This window comes from Mustela lutreola, chromosome X (genome assembly GCF_030435805.1).
Source record: "Mustela lutreola isolate mMusLut2 chromosome X, mMusLut2.pri, whole genome shotgun sequence".
NCBI classification, from domain to species: domain Eukaryota; kingdom Metazoa; phylum Chordata; class Mammalia; order Carnivora; family Mustelidae; genus Mustela; species Mustela lutreola.
Window position 1 is genome coordinate 38,824,276 of NC_081308.1, and position 19,523 is coordinate 38,843,798.

Below are 19,523 nucleotides of genomic sequence, written 5' to 3' on the forward strand. Positions count from 1 at the left end.
CCAGTGCGGGGCCTATTTGGGGGCAAGGGGTCTTTATGACAGTTCCTCAGAATACCTCAAGAAGGAGCCTTCTCCTTGCAGCCCATGTTATGAGGAGAGTGAAGGCCAGGCAGTGAATGCCTGGGTGTGTGTGTGCGCGCAAGAGAAAGCACCAGAAAATAAAGCGAAGGGGGAGATGCTATACCTTCTTTTCCTCTTCTCTTGGAATTTCTTCGGACTAGTCGTGGGATGGCAACACACAAAAACAATGAACATCCATGCTTCTACTCCTTTCAACCATGTCTCCTAAATGGATTAGAGCAGCCACAACCTACCTCCTCCTCCCCCTGATCCAGCAAGTCTGCCCCTAACCCTCCATCCGACAGAAATGTCTACTTACATTACCGAAAGATAAGGACCGGAATGTTCATAGCAGGACTCTCCATAATGGTCAAAAGTACCCAAGTGCCTACCAATAGTGGGAAAAGCTGGGAGGTAGGCACACGAAGGAATACTATATATCCAGGAGAATGAATGGTCTACAATGTCACACAACATCTCGATGAACTTTACAGAGAAAATGTCAAGCAGTAGAAACCAGACCCAAAAAAGAGTGTCTGTTGATGACTGGATTGATACAATGTCCCCAAACAGACAAAATTTTATCCATACTCTTAGATGTCCAGATAGAAGTCACCCTTGGGAACAGGCATAGTGAATGGGGGAAGGGGCAATATGAGGGGGCTTCCGGGATGCTGCGGGTCATGCTTTGTTTCTTGATCTGGGTGCGTTACATAAGTGTTTTCAATTTGAGAAAACTTATCAAGCTGTACATTTATAATTTATGTACTTTCCTATTTGTCTATTATACCCCAATAAAATATTTAAAACATAAAAATTAGCTCCTCTTTCTTGGCTGCCACCTCCTTTCTCTCTCGAGCTGGGCGACTGGAGTTCTTGGTGCACAAGTCCCAGAAAGCTGTTCTTGTCCATGTCACTGTCCCACCACAGCACTGTTGCCCTTTGCTCAGGCAGTCGTGCAAACAGAAGTGAGAGGACTCGGTGTCCCACAGCCTGTCTGCTGGGACGAAGACTGTTCTACTGACTATCAACATGCTGAGACTGTAGAGGCCAGCTCCAAACTAGGCAGAGAGCCGTGGGACTTTTTTTTCCCTTTAATCTCAGTTGTTTATCCCGAAATCAACAATCTTGTAGTGATGACAGAATCAGGCTGTGGCTCAAGGGTGGGATCCACTGGTGTGGCCTTCACCACGCCGCATGTCTCATCTCCGTCAAGGGCCTCGGCCCATGGCAGCGGCTCACGTGCTTTTCCCACCGATGATACCATTGCACTCAGTCCCCACATCTGGGTAATATTCTGGGTCACGCACACTTGTGAGTCATGTGTTTATTTCATGAGCGGCGTACACCTGCACCCTAACTAGTGTAGGCCAATCAGCTGTTGGTGACTCTGAGTTGAGACTTGGGTGAGGAGTGGTAAACCCAGGAGGTTTGTCCTTAGCAAGAAAGATCCCAGACTTTCAAATTCAATAAATCTGGACACTATTGAGAGGAGAGAGACATCATTACAGACAGATAATGGTCTCAAATCCCAGCCAGTCATGACTGGGGAAGCAGATGTAAGCCAGGATGATTTTTATGTGTTCCGATAGCCCCTGCCGGGTGGGAGATGAAATAAGCAAGAGGTCTGATTAGGCCACTGAGCAATTGCAGAAACAGAAGGAATCGCATTGTTTGCGCTTGCCAGGAGGAAAAGGATGGGGTTAAACTGCTACAGTCAATCGTTTTGTCACACAGCTTTATGTACTCAGACATTCTAAAACCCAATTATATAATTCACCTAAGACGCTGCCCATTTGGGACAGTTACTGTCCCCCACCCAATGTACTCAGTTGTACTGCTAGTCATTCTGACATTGGGGCAAGGGAGAGGCGGGGGAGGATATTTACATATGAAGTTCTGGGAATGTAATAATGAAAGATAAACACCTGGCCCTCAAGAACTCCAGTGTTTAGTTGGGCTTGGTCAGCAGCTACTACATAAGAAACCACCCCAGAAATTTAAGGCTTCAATATAAGAACCACCAAGCTAACTGTCTTGTCTGCTCAGACTGCCATAATGAATATCATAGACTGGGCAGCTTAAACAACAGAAAGTTCTTTCTCACAGTTCTGGAAGTTCAAGTCCAAGATCAAAGTGTGGGCAGATTTGGTTCCTGGTAAGAGCCTTCTTCCTGGCTTGCGCTATGCCGTCACATGGCTTTTTCACTGTGTGTGCCCAGAAGAGAGATCTCTCGCTCCTGCTCTTCTTGTAAGGGGACTAATCCCATCACAAAAACTTCAGCTAAACCTAATGACCTCCCAAAGGCCCAGTCTCCAAATACCATCACAGTAGGGGTGAGGGCTTTTGACATATGAATTGGGCATACGGGGGGGGGGGGGGTCGGGAGGGGCAAACATTTATTCTAAAACAGTGACCAACAGTATTAGTCTGCTAGGGTTACCATAACCAATACCACAGACCAGGTGGCTTAAACAACAGAAATTTCCTCTCTTTTATTCTTTTTAAAAATATTTTGATTTTTTTTCATGAGAGACAGAGAGAAAGAGAGAGAGAGAGTCAGAAGGAGAAGCAGGCTCCCCATTGAGCGGGGAGCCTGAAACAGGACTCAGTCCCTGCACCCTGGGGATCACGACCTAAGCTGAAGGCAGATGCTTAACCCACTCACCCAGGCGCCCCAGAAATTTATTTTCTTGCAGTCCTAGAGACTGGAGGTCTGAGATCAAGGTGTCAGTAACACTGGCTTCTTCTGAACCTCTCTTCTTAGCTTGCAGATGGCCATATTCTCACTGTGTCCTTACATGGTCACCCCTCAGTCTGTGTTGTCTGTGTCCAAATCTCCTCTTCTTACAAAGACACCAGTCAGATCGGGTTAGCACCCACCCTCTGACCCCATTTTAACTTCATCACCTCCTTAGAAGTCCAATCTGCAAATCCAGGGACATTTCTGAGGTTTTGGGCAGGGGTAGGGCTTCAACCTATGAATTTGGGACAATACAACCCAGCCATAACATGAGCTGTCCTGGTTTGCCCAGGACTGAAGGGATTCCCGGGATATGGCCCTTTCCATACTAAAACCGGGAAAGACCCAGGCAAGCTGGAACAAAATGGTCACCCCCACCCCGCGCCCAAAGTTTATTTTGCTCACACTTTGGTAACATGGGTAGGGCTCAGAAGAGACAACTCATATGTGCTCTACTCTTTGGGTGGGGGCACTGGGAAGGTGGGGGGCAGCTAGAACCATCCAAAGTGGTTTATATCCGGGGGTTGATGCTGGGAAGGCTCAAACAGCTGGGGGCCAGGACAGCTGTTGCTCCTCAGGCATCTCTATCTCTAGGTGGTCTCTCCTTGTGGCTTCTCTAACACAGTGACCTCTAAGTATCTGGAGTTCTCACGTCATAGCTCTGGGATTCCAAGGCCCATTTCCCAGGCAGAAGCTATGTTAGCTGTTATGACCCAGTCTCAGAAAGTCATAGAGCAGCACTTCTCCTGCCTACTATTTATCAAGGCGGTCACAGTGGTTTTCCTCGGCTCAGGGGGAATAGAAATAGACTCCGCCATTTGATGGTGCATTGACCAGAACATGTGGGCAAGCAACATATTGTTATAGCCTTAAAAATTTTTTTTAAGATTTTATTTATTTATTTGACAGACAGAGATCACAAGCAGGCAGAGAAACAGGCAGAGAGAGAGGTGGAAGCAGGCTCCCAGGTGAGCAGAGAGACTGATTTGGGGCTCAATCCCAGGACCCTGGGATCATGACTTGGGCCAAAGGCAGAGGCTTTAACCCACTGAGTCACCCAGGCACCCTAAAAAAATTTTTTTTAAAGATGTATTTATTTGAGAGACAGCATATGTGTGAGTTGGGGGAAGGGCAGAGGGAGAGGGAGAGAGAATCTCAAGCAGATGCCCTGCTGAGCACAGAGCCCCCCGTGGGGCTTGATCTCACAACTCAGAGATCATGACCCAAGCCAAAACCAAGAGTCAGAGGCTTAACCAACTGCACCACGCAGGCATCCCTTAAGTGAAAAAAATTTTTTAAGTGTGCTAAAATACACATAACAGAATTTACTATCATAACCATTTGTAATTGTTTGGTTCAGTGGCTCTCATTACATTCACACTATTGCACTACCAATCTCCCAAACTCTTCATCTTGCGAAACTGACATTCTGTGCCAGTGAAACACTATCTTCCCATTCTTCCTCCCCCAACCCTTGCAACCACCATTGTACTTTCTGTCTCTATTAACTGAATTATCCTAAAGATCTCCTACAAGTGGAATCATACAATAGTTAACTTTTCATATCTGGCTTATTTCACTTAGCATAATGTCCTCGAGGTTCATCCATGTTGTAGCATGTGTCCAAATTTCCTTCCTTTATAGGTCTGAATACTATTCCACTGTATGGATGGACCACCTGATGCGGCCACACTGGAGGAGGACAGAGACCATCCGACCCAGTTATAGCATATTGGGATGAGTACTGTAATCCGAACACTACGGGATGCTACAAGGGCACAGAGGAGAGGGAAACATTTCCTGGAAGACACGATAGGTTTTAGGTACGCTGACATTGTGAATTCTGCCTTTTAGACAGAGCAAACAGGAAACACAGGGGCCCTGGGGGCAAGAGTGAGCAGGGTGTTTCGGAAATCTGTAGACAGAGGGCAGGGCAGGGCTACCTGATTCAGGTTGAGCTGAAGGGGATGCTCTTCACAAAGATGACAATGGCGCCTTCTAGAATGGTACTGCGTACCACATACTCATCAATCCTTGGCAGTCCTGTGAAAGAACAAGCAGGGAAGAAAGTGGGGAGATGAAGGTCCTAGCAACTCGGTTGCCAGAGCTCAGATCAAGGAGAATCTTCTACAGTCTTCTACAACCCGAGGGTTGGAGGACTTATTCTGGAAATAATGAGCAACCATCAACAGATTTTTAATGGGGACGAAGAGGAACCAAAATCAGAATTTACTATTATTTGTGGAAGTAAAGGCGCCATCACACTCTGGGGGATGGGCCTCTTCTGGTTCTCTCTTTTTCTCTCTATTGATTATATCTGATTCACCAACAATTACCTGGAAGCTTCAGAAAGCTTGGCCCTTGGGTCAGATAAGAACAGGTCCATTTTCCTCCTGAGCCTGGCATTCAGAACTTCCACCCACCAGCTCTAAGCCTCTATGGTATTTACATTCTAGTCATGGGAGAAGGACTACATGTAAGCAAAGGAATGACTCAGGTGATTACAGATGGAGATAAGTGCTATGGGGAAAATAAAACCAGATGATCTGGTAGAGACTGCCTGGGTGGGAATAGGTGATCAGGGAAGGGCTTTCAAAGGAGGGGCTTTGGGGGTGTGTGACCTCTATGACAAGTAGACAGCAGCTATGTGAATCTGAGGGGGGAAATTTTGCAGGGAGGGAAACCAGTAAATGTGAAGCCCCTAGAATGAAAACAAGGGTGGTATTTTCAAAAAATATCAAGGTCAGTGTGGCTGAAGTAGATGTCTGAAAAAGGGTAAGTAGGGGATGAGTTGGGGAATTAGCAGGAGCCTTGTAGGCTAGGCATACTAGACAGAATGACTAGGAAGCCATTGGAGCATGTGAGGTTGGGAAGTGACATTATACCCAATGCTTCTCAGACATCACTGAAAATGTTCTCAGCCACCCCTGTCCACTGGACCCTTGGCTAGTTTGTCTGCCTTGACTACAGTGGTGACTGGCTCTGTATGAGCTCTGTGATTAACATCACATAGACATGGTCCACCATCACCTCCCCTCATGCCTCCTTCATGTGCCTCTCACCTCCCCTGGGAATTTCACCCTCCTTGACAAGGGGGCCTGTGTATAGCTTATACATGTGCAACCCCGAAGGGCAGGGAGTTGATATCTTATGGGGGGTTAATGTCTCCTGACGCACAGAAGACAGGAGTTGGTAGATTCCTGCCCCTACCTTCCCTTGGAGAGGTGGTCTTGGGGTATAGTCCTTACAGAGCTTCTTGGAAGCCAGCCCATTAGCTTAAGCAATCAGTGTCACTTGATTCAAAAAAGTGGCTAGGTCAACACCACACCCTCCATTGGCTTGCCATCCTTCCCTGCCTCACTTCCTCCATCCCTCACTCCAGCTCCCAGGGATTGGATATCCTAATATTCCCCATAAACGTTACCACTTAAGTTTTACCACCAACTCTTTTTGCTAAGGAGCTCAGACAGACATATGCAGATTTGCCCTTTAGAAAGGTCACTCTGGCTTCTGTGTGGGTGGTTGGTTATGCAGGGACAAGGGCAGAAATTATGAGAGACATGTTAAGAAGCTCTTGTAGTTGTCCAGGCAAAAGATGATGGTTCCTGAGAGGAGTGGATGGTAGTGGAGATGGAGTGGATAGACTCATAGTGTATCTTGGAGGCAGAGCTGACAAGAACAGCTAATGGATGAGATGTGGCACAAGAGAGAAATCAAGACCGAGTCCTAGGTTTTGGCTTGGGCAACTAACCAATGATGGTGCTTTTTACCAAACACTGGAAAAGGAACAGGTTTGGAATACTTTCTTTGTTCACCGATATTTTAACTAAAGATTTTTATTTATTTAAGAGAGAGAACAAGCAGGGGGGAGGGGCAGACGGAGAGGGAGAAACAGACTCCCCGTGGAGCAGGGAGCCTGACGCAGGGCTCAGTCCCAGGACCCTAGGATCATGACCTGAGCTGAAAGCAGACGCTTAACAGACTGAGTCAGCCAGGTGGCCCACTTCGCCAAATGTTTTGAAAGCCTCTACTATGTGCTAGTGAAGAGGTCTAGAATATGCCACAGTGTCAAAGGATTACTTTGAGTTAAAGATATTTGAAAGTCCACAGCTGCACTAGAAGACTTTTTCTAAACTGCCCCCTTCCTAAAAGCAATACCTCCCAAAATAATTCAACTGCCATAAATCCCCTCTTGGGAATTTCACAACCAGGAAAGATTGACTCTTATCACTGAAGAGAGAAGTCAGCACATGTCAGCATCTGGATAAGAAATCACTTCAACAGGGATTGTCATAGAACTATTATATTTCCCATCTATTTTTCTATGTTCCCATTTGTTTTTCCTAAAAGTCATTTGTTCTCCCAGAAGTACCCTTCTGCCTCTCTCCATCTTCTATTAAGGTGGTATATAAAAATTCTAACCATGTGAAGTCATGTTTCTTTGTAAACTCCTGAGCATAGCTTTCTATTTAAATCTGGTTTTCTCCTCTTGCTAATCTATTTCTTTTTGTCAGTTTAATTTGCAGGCCCCTAATGACAAAACCTAAGAGGGTAGAGGAAAATGCCCGCTCCCCTCCCCCAACAATAGGCAGTTTTAGGTACCGTGGACATGGAGTTGAGAGGCTCAGTCTCTGTCACAAGGGTCTTACCAATGACAATACCGTAAAGGGGCCATGAAAATACCATGATTTATGTCAAATGTTGTCTCTGGGAGGGAATCCTGGAAAAACCTAGGAGGGGTTCTACATATGAGATGAAGTTAGCCAGAAAAAGGAGCAGGAAAAATGTGATTAAGGTAGCAAATGCAAATATGCAGCAATGTGAGAAGTGTTAGCCCATGGAGTTAAGAATGTGTGGGGAGAAAAGAAAGGAAGGGGGTGGGGAATGAAAGAATAATCTCAGAGGCAGAGAGGCCAGCCACTGAAGGGATTCCCCAAAACATATGCATATTTCACTGTTTTGTGCTTTTGCACATGGGATAGTCTCATCCTGGAACATTCTCCCCTCTCTCCGCTCCCATCTCCTGACAAAGCTCTACTCTTCTTTCAAGATCCTTTTTTTTTTTTTTTTTTTTAAGATTGATTTATTTATTTATTTATTTATTTATTTGACAGAGAGAGAGATCACAAGTAGATGGAGAGGCAGGCAGAGAGAGAGAGAGGGAAGCTGCCTCCCTGCTGAGCAGAGAGCCTGATTCAGGACTCGATCCCAAGACCCTGAGATCATGACCTGAGCCGAAGGCAGGGGCTTAACCCACTGAGCCACCCAGGCGCCCCTTCTTTCAAGGTCTTAATACCTGGCTCTCCCCTCTTTGCTGGGTCCCTTCCCCACCTCCCCCCAACTCCTGCCCAAGGGTGCATAGTTCACTGCACCTCACTGCTGCTCAGCTCCAGGTTGCCATGAGTTGGGCATGTCCTTGACCTTCCTTTTCCCTGCCAGGCTGTGAGCTCCTTAAAGCGTGGATTCCCTCTTTCAGCTCAGAGCCCAGCCTGAGGCTTGGAAAGTGCAGAATCTGCTCAATAATTGTCTGAAACGCCCTTGAAATGTGACATAAGTTTGAAACTATTGAGGAGACACCACCCCACACTGCCCCGGAAGAAAACCAGTCTATGCAGTCAGAGTCATCAAAGATGGTCTCAAAATGCTTCCCATCAGCCTTGGCCCAGAAACATGAGAAATTCTCTCCACTGGGTCCAACTGCTCCTTAGGTTTTGCGTCACGGAGTCGGTGCCAGCTGTTGGGTTCAGGCCAGTGATGTAGGCAGTTATCCACACAGACCCACCAGACCAAGACCACCAACCTTTTTTACACAGCACAAGAAATGGTATTCATTGAAAGGCTTGATACGTTCTGCCAACGCAGACCAGGGCTGGCCCTGGACCAATGGCTGCAGGGAGAAGGCAAAAGTTTCCATGTCTCTTTCTCTGCTGTTAGTCCCTCTTGCACATATGGGATTTATTCTCTACAGGTTTCAATGTTACATTGAAACTAAACTCAAATGGCCAAAATGTTTCATTGAACAATATACAACAAAGATAAAAGCCACCTGCACTGGGGGAGGCACTGACAGCCAGCTCTGAATTGCTCTAGTGTTTGGAACTTCCTGAATGGAATTCTCAAGTGCTTTCTGAACAATTTAAAGAGCTCATCTGTCCAGGGTTGATTAGGACTGTCCAAAACTGGGGTCACCATACTTCAATCAAACAAAAAATGGAGGAAAACAAGACTTCCTGGAAAGACAGAAACAAAGTTATAACTGCACCCAGTGGATTCAAATAACATGGAATTTCCTTAGTCTTGTACAGAATCCAGTAGATAAACATATATGTGTGTGTGTGTGTGTGTATATATATGTGTGTGTATCTGTATATATATGCACATACACATTTGCATATATATACAGATACACACACATATATACACATGCACACATATGCACATACACATGTGCATATATATATACACATATTCATATATATATACACACACACATGTGTATACACACAAACACATATAATTTCCCACTTATTCCACTACAGAATCCCAGCGTAAGATCATGACTCCTCTAAAAAAAAATAGTAATGTAATAGAGAGACTTTTATGGTCATCCATACTTTTATGGTCATCCTTACGACTGACCTCATAAAATAATGTGAGTTATATACATGCATGTACACACATAGGCCAGATTCTCAACTTACGTAATTCTGTGGGAATTCACAGAGTTATATTGGTTGAGAATTTGGCTTCAGCTACCCTTATTATAGAAATTCCCATCAACTAGCCAGAGATGAGGCTCCACACACGTTGCTACAAAGCTTCACAGGCTGAGAATCTGGCCAACAGAGCACAGAATAATGTCCATCCAAACATCAGCTTGGATTTTATCTGGTCTTGCTTTCCAGAGAAGCTTGCATGATGGAATGAGCAAATGCCTTTGGCCTCTGGAGTTCTATGAATCAGTGTGACCCAGGATGGGAAGCCCCAGGCTGTCTGTCCATCGTGGAGGGGCGCAGTCTCTTCCCACCTCAGTCTCCCGGCCTGTGAACTGGGTGGGACCGTCACCGGCCTCTCCCCCTCCTTCTGGGCATCCTCTGCTATTTACGGAAGTACAGTTTGCAAGCTACAACTCCCCAAGAAATAGGCATTAAGAGCTCAGTCTGGCGTTGGTTGTCAGGGAAAATGCATTTATTTGCTAGGTTAGCAAGTGCCAACACCACTAATTGAATTTGTGCCAAAACATGCATTTTTAAAAATGTTGTTCTGTTCCATTCATTATTTAGAGAACATCACCTAAGGGCAGTGCACGCTACAAGCCAAAAATCTCATCCTGCATTTTGTCAGAAACCCATTGCAGGGAAGAGGAGAAGGGAGAGGGAGGGGAAACAATAAAATGAGATTTTTGGAAAAAGCTAAAAAAAACTTGTCTGTTGTGTTTTGTCTGGACCAGCAATGCCCACAGGGTGACTTGATAATAATCTCCAAATGCAAGGGGACTGGAGACCAGCTGCTCTCTCTCTTGCCAATCAGGGCAGAAGAAGAACCAAACCTCCACGGCAGCATAAAAAATTTAGGCTAGTTGGAAGGGAAAATTTCTTTAATGGAGAATGTTACCCAGGAAAAGCAAGAGCAAGACAAAACCTTGAGATGACAGAAGTGTATCACACATCCCAGAAAGTCTAAGGGTAAGAAGTCAGTTCAATGTTTTTTCAACCCTGAGACAGCAGACATCCCTAGAAGTCATTGTCACCCCAGGGAATTGTCTTAGTCCGGAACTGTTTGTCATTACAATTAGGAGCATGAGTTCTGGTGTGAGAAACCTTGCTTTGAATGCCACACTTGGGCAAATTACTTGACCTCACCATGCCTGCTGAAGCATTCATAAAATGGAGCTAATCACTCATTCGACACTGGTACCACAGCAGGCATTGTTCTAGAAGATGGAGATATGGCAGTGAATACAATAGACAAAAACCATGCTGGTTCTAATGGGGGAGGTGGATTGATTATAATAATAAAGAATAAAGCAATAAAATATACAGCCTGTCAGATGGCAGTTAACTGCTGTGGACAAAAATTAGGCAGGGGAGGGCATGGGGAAGGGGGTAGGGAAGCTTCGATTTTAAGTAGGGTGGTGGGGAAAGGTCACATACTGAAATGGCATCTTCTGGGGAAAGATTTGAAAGAAATGAAGGACTGAGCTAAAAGGATGTGATGGCTTCAGTGGTAATCTACCCACTCCACGCACCCCCCCCCCCCAACAGGTTATGCCCATTTCCTAATTCCTGGGACCTGTGAATGTGACATTACTTAGGGGGAATAAAGGTCTTTGTGGATGTGATTAAGTTAAATATCTTGAGATGAGATCATACTGGATTATCCAGGTGAGGCCTAAATCCAATGGCAGTTGTCCTTATAACAGAGACACAAGGAGATCACAAACATAGACTCAGAGAAGAAGGCCACATTAAGGTGGAGGCAGAGATTGGAAGCCAAGAAAGGTCTGGAGCCCCCAGAATCCAGAAGAAGAAAGGAAGGGTTCTCTCCTAGAGACTTCAGAAGGAGCACGGCCCTAGTGAAACCTGGGATTTCAGATTTCTGGCTTCCAGAACTATGAGAGAATGTATTTCTTTTGTTTTAAGCCACCAAGCTTGCCGTGTTTTCATGGCAGCCCCAGGAGACTAAGATGGAGGGTATCTAAGGGAAGAGTGGTTAAGCAGAGGGAACAGCAGGTGCAAAGGCTCTGAGGCAGGTCTCTTGCCTGTCTGCTTGGGAAAGAGCAAGGAGGTGCGCATCTATGTGCTAGAGGGAGTGATGGGGCTCTGCGCAGCTGAAGCGGACTTTGAAGGCATTGACAACTGAAGGCTCTCTGCGAAACCCAAGTCCTTCCTGGAAACAACAGTGGGTGGTACATGTTCAGGCTTACAGAAGCCATGAGTCTGGCAAGAATGTCATTGCAAAACACTGATGGCTTGGACCAGGTTGGTGGGAATGGAAATAATGAGATTTTGAACTTGTTCTCTATGGACATTGAATGTGACATTGGATGTGGGCTATAAGAGAAAGAGGGAAGTCAAGAATGGCTCTGAGCATTTTAGCCTGAACAACTAGAAAAATGGAGCTGCCATCAGCTGACACGGGCAAGCCTGTGTGTGGGACACGTTTGAGGGGAATGTCAGGAGTTTGGTTTAGGACAGGTTAGGTTTAACATACTTAGTAAACACCCAAGTGCAGATATCAGATAGATATATGACTGACAGGGACAGATCTGATCTGGAGAAGTATTCGGAAGAATTTTTAAATGTATTTTTTTAACTTACAGCAAAACGCTTCCTTTTTGTTGTCCAATTTTATGAGTTTTGAAAAAATGCATAGTCATAACGCCACAGTCACAATCAAGATAGGGAACTATTCTATCATCTTAAAAAATTCCCTCATGCCACGCCTTCATAATCGAACCCTCCATCATCCCCAGCCTCTTGGCAACCTGTTCTCTGTCCCTAGAGCTTTGCCTCTTCCAGAAAGTCATATAAATGAAATCATATAGTATGTAGCATTTTGGATCTGGTTTCTTTGGCTTAGCATAATGCGTTTGAATTCATCCATGTTTTGTTTACCCACAGTTCATTCCTTTCATTGCTGAACAGTATTCTACTATATAGATGTACCATTGTTTGTTCACCCACTGACCCACTGAAGACATCTGGGTTGAGTGAGCAATTACAATAAAGCTGATATACACATGAACCTCTTTTGGTGTGAACAAAACTTTTCAGTTTTCTTGGGCATATTATGAGGAACAGGACTCCCGGATCATAAAGTGTGTGTTTAACTTGATAAGAAACTGACCGACTGTTTTTCAAAGCAGCTCCACCATTTTGTGTTTCTACCAGCAGTATCAGATTTGAAATGTTTTTAAAATTTATATTTAACCATTCTAGTAGGTGTGCAGTAGTGTCTCACTGTGGTTTTCATTGGCCTTTCCCTGATGATTAATGATGAATTTCTTTTCATGTACTTATCTTCTACCCAAACATCTTCTTTAGTGAGATGTCCACTAAAATCTTGGCCCATTCTTAATTGGGCTGTTTGTTTTCATATTGTTGAGCATGGAAAATTCTTTATATAGTCTGCTTACAAGTCCTTCATCAGATACATGATTCATAAATGTGTTTTCCAAGTCTGTGGTATCTTTTTATTCTCTTAAAAGTGTTTTTGGCAAAGCAAAATTTTAAATTTTTGATTAAGTTCAGTTCATCCCTTTTTTCTTTTATATATCATGATTTTGGTTTCATATCCAAGAACCTACTGCCCAAGTCAAGGTCTCAAAAATATTCTCCTTTATCTTCTTTTTAGTCTTATGAGTTTATGTTTTACATTAGGTCTGAACCATTTGCAGTTAATTTTTGCATAAAACTTGAGGCATAGTCACGGTACATTTTTTTTTGTACATTGAGTATCCAATTGTTCTAGCACCATTTGTTCGTGTTTTTCTTTTTAAGATTTTATTTATTTATTTGAGACAGAGAGATAGCATGCACATGAAGGGTGTGGGGGCAAAGGGAGAGGGAGAAGCAGGCTCCCCGCTGAGCAAGGAACCCAAAGTGGGGCTTGATCCCAGGACCCTGAGATCATGACCTGAGATGAAGACAGATGCTTAACCGACTGAGCCACCTAGGTGTCCCATCTAGCACCATTTATTGAAGCTCTGTTCATTTAGCACCATTTGTTGAAGCTATGTTCATTTTTTTCAATCTCTAACTTTTTCCATTTTAATATTTTCCCCTGGTTCTTAAGACTACATAATTTCTAATTATCTATTCAAGCTCACTCTCTCATCTCCATTCTGCTGTCAAACTTTCATCCAGTGATTTTAAAATTTTTAAAATTTAAGATACCATATTTTTCAGTCCTAAAACTTCAATTTGGTTCTTTTTTTTTTTTAAGTTCTTGTTTTTCTCTTGAGCATTTCTATCTTTCCATTCATTACAAGAATGTTCATCTTCAGTTTATGGAACATGGTTATGATAGCTGCTTTCAAGTCTTTGTTAATTCTAATATCTGAATCATTGCAGTATTGGCATCTGTTTATTGTCCTTTCCCTTGAGAACTGGTCAGATTTTTCTGGTTATTTGTAGGTTGAAAAATTTTTTATCACATTCTAGGCATATTGATATTATGTTATGAGAGTAGGTTCTGTTAAAATCCTCCTGAAAGTGGAATGTCAGTAGATTTTATTGTTGCTGTTGTTTTAAGCAGGAAATCAATCCAGTTAGGTTAAGACCACAAGTTTTGTCCCACTTTCTGTGGGCAGTGGTTCCAATATCATTCTAGGATTCAATGCCATTGTCTTTATAAATTGTGTATCAGTTCATACACAGAACTAGAGGGATTCCCTTTTTCCAACTTCCTTCTCTCTAGGATTTTCTCTGGCTCCCAACTCCCCCTATTCCCAATTCCTTTGACCAGAAAATTGGATTCTTCTCAGACTTTTAGCCCTCCCTTCCCCCATTACACTGTCACTGTCACACAGTTCTGTATCACTGGAACCACCCTCAGGGTGAAGAGCAAGAAAAAAAAAAATAATGGGAATTCCTCCCACATTCTTTACACACAGTGATCATTCTTCCTGGTTCCAGTAGTCATGGAGATAAGGTTCAGGTGCCTGAAACACCACCAACATAGTCACAACTGCAGTGAAGATCTGCAACTGGGGCTGACCTCAGGACAAAGCCAGGAGAGAAAAAAGAATTAAAAATAAGGATTCTCCCATAGTCTCTGACTCTCAGTTGTCCCTTTTCCCAGTTCTCTGGCCAGAAAGAGTAGGTTTTTTACTGGAGCTTTGGGAACCCACCCCCAGTTCAATGTTCTGTGACTCAAGCCCCCATGCCATCTTTACATCAAGTCAGGAGGTGCAAGAAAAAAAAAGAATCAGGAATTTCACTGGTATTGTTGCTCTCCAAGTTTTGACTAACCTCTCCTGCCCGCCAGCTACTATTTAGTTTTTAGACTCTTCATGTAGTTTCTTTCTGTATTTCATCCAGAATTTTCAGTTGTAATTAATGGGAGAGATGGACTAACTGAGCTTACTCCATCTTGGCTGGCCCTGGAAGTTCTGGGAATTTTATTCATGTGTACATGCATGTGTGTGTGAATGCATGATATTTATGATATTGAAACAATTATTCAGATTAAATGGGGTCACCAAAGGAATGGGTTTAGATAGAAAAGATGTCTAAGAACTGAGGCCTGGGCACTCCAATTAAAGGTCAGGGAAATGAGGAAGAATGAGAAGGAATAACCAGAAAGAAGATGAAAACTCAAAAAGCCAAGTGTCCTAGATTCCAAGAAGAGATTTGCAAGAAGGAGGGAGTGATCCACTAGGTCAAATATTGCTAATAAGTAATATGAAGACTGAGAGTTTGCCTTTGGATAGTTCTGATGGTTGTGAGGGGGATTAAGTGAGATGCTGAATTGAACAGCTAAGTGAGTGTCCAAGAAGTAGAAAACATTCTGAGTGTCCTGCATCTCTGCCTTTGCCATTTTGTTTCTTTTTTTTTTTTTTTCCCAGCAAATATATAATTTTTTATTTTTTTATAAACATATATTTTTATCCCCAGGGGTACAGGTCTGTGAATCACCAGGTTTACACACTTCACAGCACTCACCAAAGCACATACCCTCCCCAATGTCCATAATCCCACCCCCTTCTCCCAAACCCCCTCCCCCCAACAATCCTCAGTTTGTTTTGTGAGATTAAGAGTCACTTATGGTTTGTCTCCCTCCCAATCCCATCTTCTTTCATTTATTCTTCTCGTACCCACTTAAGCCCCCATGTTGCATCACCACTTCCTCATATCAGGGAGATCATATGATAGTTGTCTTTCTCTGCTTGACTTATTTCGCTAAGCATGATACGCTCTAGTTCCATCCATGTTGTCGCAAATGGCAAGATTTCATTTCTTTTGATGGCTGCATAGTATTCCATTGTGTATATATACCACATCTTCTTGATCCATTCATCTGTTGATGGACATCTAGGTTCTTTCCATAGTTTGGCTATTGTGGACATTGCTGCTATAAACTTTCGGGTACACGTGCCCCTTTGGATCACTACGTTTGTATCTTTAGGGTAAATACCCAATAGTGCAATTGCTGGGTCATAGGGCAGTTCTATTTTCAACATTTTGCCATTTTGTTTCTTTACCTGGTATTGTCTCCTCTGCTTATCCATGTTGGGAACCAACTTGCCTCCCACCTGCTCTCTGAAACCTTTCCTGGATATAGTACTCTAAATCTCAGGGAGCTCCCTCTACTCCAGAGCCCTGACTCCCCTGGCCTGTGCTGCAAAGCTACAGAAGGCAATGTGGTATGGTGATGCTTGCCTAGATTCCAGAGTGAGACAGGCTACACTTCAACTCCAGCTCTACCATTTGCTAGCTGGGTGAACTTAGGGAAGTGCCGGGAGAGAAAAACTTACCTACCTTTCAAGATTCTTTTGGTTGGTCAAAGACATGAGACAGACTAACAGGAGAAAATAAAATTTAAATTATATAACATTCAAATTACATAAAAATAAAATTACACGGACGCCTAGGTGGCTCAGTGGGTTAAAGCCTCTGCCTTCAGCTCAGGTCATGATCTCAGGGTCCTGGGATTGAGCCCCGCATTGGGCTCTCTGCTCAGCGGGGAGATTGCTTCCCCCTCCCACTGCCTACTTGTGATCTCTGTCAAATAAATAAAATCTTTTAAAAAAATAAATAAATAAAATTACATACAAGGGCTCCATAAGAATATGATGCTCACAGGCAGTCAGGCAATTAAGGCTTGTATGTCATCTGGACCTAAGGAGGAAGAAGTAGGGGTCTAAGACAAGGAAGGAGGGAAGGAGGGAAAGAAGGAAGGAAGGGATGAAAACATTTCACAGGAAAATGAAAAAGAGTAAATGTTTGGTAAGCAAATGCTTGCTGAGCTGTCCAGAAAAAACAGAACACAGAGAGGAATTTTAACAAACCACACCTAATTCATATTATACTGTAGTTATCTGTGGTAATAGCTCTCTCTCTGGAACAGGAAAGGCAAAAAAGAAAAACTTCTTGAGTCTTTGGTTTCTTTTTTTTTTAAGATTTTATTTATTTGACAGAGAGAGAGAGATCACAAGTAGGCAGAGAGGCAGGCGGTGGGGGCGGGAAGCAGGCTCCCCGCTGAGCAGAGAGCCCATACAGGGCTTGATCCCAGGACCCTGAGATCATGACCTGAGCCAAAGGCAGAGGCTTTAACCTGCTGAGCCACCCAGGTGCCCTGAGTCTTTGGTTTCTTAAAAAAAAAAATCAGCCTAAGTAGAGGAGAGGTGGGTGGGAAAGAGGTGACAGGGAGGGCACTTGTGATGAGCACAGGGTGACGTATGGAAGTATCGAATCACTCTACTGTACACCTGAAACTAATCTAGCACTGTATATTAACTATACTGGAATTAAAATTTAAAAAATAATAACCATTCTAAAGTAATCCACATGCCAAAGAGACCTATTTTGGGGTGGTCAATTTGGCTTCACTGCAGAAGCTACTTCACTTCTCCAAGCCTCCATTTCCTCATCTTTGAAACCAGAATAACACAACTACCTTGTCTACATTGCTGTGAGGAATAACTAGATCATATATATCATATATATATGATATGTATATAACACGTTTGGGTTAAGCAGACCGTGGCTTTTTTGTCCCCTTTCCTGCTGCACATCTTAGCATCATATCACAGTTGCAAGTGTTGACTTACCCATCACTTTACACGCTTGTTGAGGGTAGGGGTTATGCCTCAGTGTGCCTTTCTATTCCCTAAGGCATTGAACTGGTTAATGGGTTTCGCAATCACTCAATTATCATTGAAGTACCTTCCAACCCAGAGTGTGAATTATAACCTGTCATAAAGAAACAATGAATTTAAAGGACAAAATTCCTTCTTACTTAATCTTCCTCTCACTTAGAGAAAACCACACTCCATGTTAAATTATCCCTTAAAGACACCACCCTGTGTTTCTTGGGATCACAAATGATGACTTGCTATTTTACTCCTGTCTTGATCCCATTTTCTGAAAGCTGTGCCACAGTAGTTCTAATAACAGGGAGATTCCTTCAGGGAGACATTGACCTTTCTTAGGGAAAAAAATAATTTATAGCAAACCAATTGTACATTTCGGCTCTGTCCTATGTCAGCCTCACCTGAGGACTGGGTCAAGTTTGGGTATATTGGTCATTTGCCGTGATTTATCATGAGCCGGTTATTGGGTCAATTGTTCCTTTACTGAAATAAAGTGAATAAAAAAAAAATCAAACTAACTTTCCATTCAATGGAAGGTATTCTAAATGGCATTCCCTTCATGCTCAGAGACTCTGGGCGTGATCCCCCAGTGTGATGTGATACCCACAGCTACAACATTGCTCTCCAAGGGCCCATCTACCTCCAATCATTTAGTGCTTCTCTTTGGCTGTGAGTGTGTGTGTGTGTGTGTGTGAGAGAGAGAGAGAGAGAGAGAGAATCGACAGGGGTTGGGGGGGAAGGAGAGCAGGAAGCTGGGATTGTTTAGAAGCCCAGAGCTGCTGTGATAAATCAAAATCCTTAACACCCAGATGCACATTCATCCTCCTGCATTAATTTATTGCAGGGTTTTATTATTATTATTATCATTACTACTATTATTATTATTACTATTATTATTATATTTATTATTATTCATATAATAGTAATAGGCTATGTAGTAGTAATAGGCTACGTTTGCTTTCCTGGGTGAGAAAAGGCTGGACTGGACATTTAAGTCTCCTGAACAAAAGCACTAGCGAAGCGTGAAGCCACACTGGGGATGGAATGAAGGGATTAGGGATAGGGTCTTCGAAATCAACAGCTCGCCCAGGTATGGCTCACCTAGAAACTGTATCAGTTCCTAGGAAATAGCACACATCTTCAATCTTCAGACGTACCGCCTTGCTTCTCTGACTCCATAAGGCTACCGTAAGTCTAAGAGTTGGCCTTGGTTTTCCAGTTTCAAAGTGACTACATTTCTAACCAGGAGTCTGTAGGGGCATAAGGTTTGCATTTTTATCTCAAATCTTCCCCAGTGAGTTGCTAAATTCCTTCAGACCTCTCTCAGCAAACTTGTAGGATGGTAGGGGCGGTGGGGAAACTTCTGATATATATATATATTTCCCCCCGCCATCCTCATTTTTCCAGAAGCTTCCTGGATTTTATGTTGTTGCACTGGGAATTAGAATGATACTGAGGTTTTCTTATATTTCTGAAAGGGAAACTTTTGGATATGCTGATAATAGCTCACCAGCCTGCAAATATGTTAGCTTTTCTTCTCATTAGCACATCATCTGAGCTGTGAATTTGACTTCTCAAGAGGGAATAGCCAAGTGTCAACATAGAGCATTCACTTGGGTTGGCTTAAGATGGGCCCATAGAGCCCCTTGATACAGAGCCGCAAACTACTCTGTACAGAGTAACATGGGAATGTGCTTATAGAGGAAAACAATTTAAAAGAAAAAAAAAGCGACTGGGCTTATTTATTAGAAATTAATATGCCTCTGCGGGGACTAGTTTTGTGACAAGTTGTATCCTTTGTAGGACTGGCTGGGGGTCTGTACACCACAGCTGTTCATTTTCTCAGGTGCTGAGTATTCCCCATGAGATAGTCTTCCTCCGCCATTAGCCTCATCCCTAATG

General features: G+C 43.4%; 1 pseudogene; it reads left to right on the plus strand.

The window, feature by feature from the left end:
• The first annotated feature begins 402 nt into the window (after window positions 1-402).
• LOC131820924 (mitochondrial import receptor subunit TOM20 homolog) overlaps window positions 403-19,523 on the plus strand; it is a 41,817-nt pseudogene continuing 22,696 nt past the window's right edge.